The sequence below is a fragment of the Rhinopithecus bieti genome, unplaced genomic scaffold (assembly GCF_001698545.2).
Source record: "Rhinopithecus bieti isolate Rb0 unplaced genomic scaffold, ASM169854v2 scaffold_11944, whole genome shotgun sequence".
Taxonomy (NCBI): Eukaryota; Metazoa; Chordata; class Mammalia; order Primates; family Cercopithecidae; genus Rhinopithecus; species Rhinopithecus bieti.
In genome coordinates this window covers 3878087-3882232 of record NW_016807378.1, presented here as the reverse complement: position 1 = coordinate 3882232, position 4146 = coordinate 3878087, and the positions used below count along the sequence as shown (strand labels likewise).

Genomic DNA, 4146 nt, shown 5'->3' with positions numbered 1-4146 from the left:
TTTTTGGAGACAGAGTCTCACTCTGTCACCCAGGCTGGAGTGCAGTGGCATGATCCCAGCTCACTGTAACCTCTGTCTCCCAGGTTCAAGTGATTCTCGTGCCTCAGCCTCCCAAGTAGCTGGGATTATAGATGTGTGTCACCACGCCCAGCTAATTTTTGTATTTTTGGTAGAGATGGGGTTTTACCATGTTGGCCAGGTTGGTCTTAAACTCCCGGCCTCAGGTGATCGGCCTGCCTCAGCCTCCCAAAGTGTTGGGATTACAGGCATGAGCCACCATGCCCAGCCTCTGTTTGTTTGTTTGTTTGTTTTTAGAGAGAAAGGGTCTTTCTCTGTCACCCAAGCTGGAGGGCAGTGGCCTGATCATGGCTCATTGCAGCCTCAAACTCCTGGACTGAAGCACCCGGCTAATTTTTTATTTTTTGTGGAGATGGAGTCTCAATATGTTGCCCAGGCTGGTCTCAAACTCGTGGCCTCAAGCAATCCTCTCACCTTGACCTCCCAAAGTGTTGGGTTACAGGTGTGAGCCACCATGCCTAGCCAAAAATTTTGTATCATTTAAAAGTCAACATTATATCATAGCTATTATGCCAATTACCATGTAGTATACATTAATGTGATTTAATTGAATATCCTGTCTGGTGGGTATGTTATTTAATGAACTATTGTCTTATTGTTTAACTTATATTTGTATATATGTTATATATGCATATATTTATATTTTATATATGGTGTTGAATGAACATCTTTATGCATATGTTTTTCCCTTTAAACTCCTACCTAAACACTTATGCATATTTGCTTACCAATGAAAATGTAGGCTTTTTAAATAATTTAAACCTGATTAAAATTTTAAATTCTAAAATTAATATGTCAAATAATCAGAGTAATCCAACAATATGGAAATATCTAATAAAAAGTAAAATGTATTATCTCATCCCCTCTCCTCCTTGCCAAAGTTTTAGTCTATTCCCTTAGAGACAGTTTAGCTAAACATTCACACGAGTTCTTTTTGTTGTTGATACTTATTTGACTGCTTTGAACAAACTGTGATCCTACCATCCCTATTGTTGATCAACTTTGTTTTCTTTTTTCCTAAAAGCCTTTTATTTTCTTATTTAACTTTTGTTTTGAAACATTAGTTTTCAAGTAATATATTATTTCTCTTCAGTAGTACCTTAATCAAACAGCTATATGGATTAACAAGAGATTTTATTTTCAGCCAGGTTCATGATAAGCATGGACAGGCTGAAGTATAACTCTTACACATGCATAACAAATTAATAAACTATTAAACTTTTAAATAAATTAAATAGATTATTTAATAAACTATTAAAAATGCATAACACATTAAATTTTATGATGTGTGACATAATATACCCTTATGTCACACATCATAAAATTTAATGTTATGCATTTTTTGATAATATATTTGCATGGTTCAAAATCAAAGGGTACAAAAGGTTCAAAATAAAAAGTCCTCTTTCCCTTCCTTGTCCCTGAGCAATCCAGGTCCTATCCTGGTGACATTGTCATCAGTTTCTTAGGCATTCCTGCAGACAGAATTTATGAATGTAAGAGCAAATTTGCATATTATATTTTTTCTTTTTTTAACACAAATGATAGCATGGCAGCATGCTGTGTGCACTCTTTTTGAACTTTTCATTTTATTTTGGAGCTCATTCCATATTAGTACATAAAGCACTTTCTTCTTTGTTTTATAGCTGTACAGTATCCCACTGTGTAGATGTAACATAATTGATGTAGCCAGCCCCCTATGATGCAAAGTTTAAGTAATTTCAAATCTTTGCCTATTGCAAACAGTGGTACAACAATTAACTGAGAACTTAGGCCATTAAGCATATGTGTGAATTTATCTCTAGGATAAATTCTTAGAAGTGGAAATGCTGGAGCAAAGGATATGTGAGTAGGGAATTTTGATAGATATTGTCAACTTGTCCTTCATCACAGTGTGCTTGTTCACATTCCCAGCAGCAAAGTATGAGAACTCGATTTCTACATTTGCACTAACTGGTGTGTTACTGATCTGATGGTGAAATATAGATCTCGGAGTGGTTTGAGTTTCATTTTTTGTTTAATAAGGTGATTGAGCATCTTTTTATATGTTGAGGAGCCATTTGCATCTTCTTTTTTGTGACCAGTTGATTCCATCCTTTGTCCAGTTTTCTAATGGTTTGTTGGGTTTTTCTTAATAATATGTAGGGATTCTTTATCAAAAGGGAAATTTAGCCCTTTTTTGTAATGATGCAAATTACAAGTTTTTTTTTTACCAGTTTCTTGTTTGTGCTTGACTTTATTTATAGTGGCTTTTCTTACGTAAAATTTCTAACTTCATATAGTAGTTTGAAACATTTTTATTGTATGGCTTCTGGGTTTTATACAGTAGTTAGAAAGAGCTTCTTCCAAGTTTGTAGAAGAAATTTCTCACAGTTTCTTCTAGTCTTCTTGATTGTTTTCAATATTTTAACATTTAAGTATTTACATCAAGAAATTTTCCTAGTATAAAATGTGAGCTATAGATTCAGCCTTACTTTTTAGATGTTTCCCTGGCTAGCCTAAAAAATTAGTGAATAATCTCTCTTTTCCTCTCTTATGTGAGATGACACATTTATCACATATAAGATTCCTGAACTTGGACTTATTTCCACACTATCTATTATATTCAATTTAGTTGTCTGTTATATGTCAATACCACACTGTTTTAAATATCTAATTTTATGTATTTACATATTTTTTTATTTTAGGTATTTTGCTATCTGGTAGGAAGAGTATTCCCATTATTGATTTTCTTTTTCTAAAATTTCCTGACTCTTCTTGCTCGTTTGATATTCTATATGAACTTAGTATAGGCTTGTCTATCTACCAAATAAAAAGTCCTGTGAATACTCTTATGGGATTGAGTTAAATTTATAAGTAATTTGGCAAGAACTTACAAAATTATGGTATGAGTTATCTTTCCATTTGTTCATGTCTTTTTTGTGACCCTCAGGAATATTTTACACTTTAGAGCATATAGATCTAGCATAATCATTAATTTTATCAATAGATATATTAGTTTTTGTTGCTATTGTCAATATTTTCCAGTTTATCTTTCTACTGTTGTTTGTATATATGAAAGTTATTGATTTTTGTGTAGTAATTTTGTATTCATCCATTTTATTACATTCTCTTTGTTGTAAAAGTTTTCAATGGAGTCCCCTGAGTTCCCCATATATACAATCATAACAACTGCAAATTATACCTTTACTTTTTGCTTTTAAATTGTATACCTCTTATTTATCTTGTCTCCCTGGTTTCTTTTGTTTCTAGAATCTCTAGAATAATGTTAAATAAAAGTAGTGATAATTATTTCCTTAATATATTCCTACTCATAATGAGAATGCTGCTGGTATTTTTCCCATTTAAGCATGATAACTGGCTTCTGGGTTGACTGAGATATATTTTATCATTTTGAGGAAATAGCCATCTAGTTCTATTTTAATGAGAGTATTTTTAATCACAGATGGATGTTGAATTTTGTCAAATGTCTTTTCAGCATCTTTTGAGATGTCTGATTTTTTCTCCTTAATTTGATTAATATTATGAATTATATAGTAGATTTATGGATATTGAACCATCCTTGCACTGCTGAGATAAATACCACTTGGTCATGATGTGTTATTACTTTGTCTTATTACTTTACATGATGTCTTATTACTTTTTTATTTTGTTTGATAATTTATTTAACATTTTGGATTAAATTCATAGGTAATATTGGCCTACAGTTCACTGATACACATTTATATGATTTCTGTATGTGCTAATTACAATAAGTTAGGGTAAATGTATTTTCCTGCTTTGCTTGGCATGGAGAGCTACATTCATTTATATTCATCAGAAAATAGTATGACTGCCTTGCCTTGGAACAGACTGGGAATGTACAGAATGGAATTAGCTTGGAGTTAGTCAGCTCTGGAAGTAGTGCCTGCACCTCTCTTAGAAGAGTTTTGTGTTTCTCTCAAGTCTTATTAGGTCAGTATCCTAAGAAAGTAAAGATTTTACCTAACCTATCAGATTAGACCCATCAGTCTTTTTTTTATTTTTTCTTTTCTTTTTTTTTTTTTTTTTTTTTTTTTTTTTTTTTTT

General features: G+C 32.2%; 1 protein-coding gene across 5 annotated transcripts in view; it reads left to right on the top strand.

The window, feature by feature from the left end:
* MICAL2 (microtubule associated monooxygenase, calponin and LIM domain containing 2) overlaps positions 1-4146 on the top strand; it is a 249879-nt gene that overhangs the window by 184343 nt on the left and 61390 nt on the right. The gene's annotated exons all lie outside the window — the stretch shown is intronic.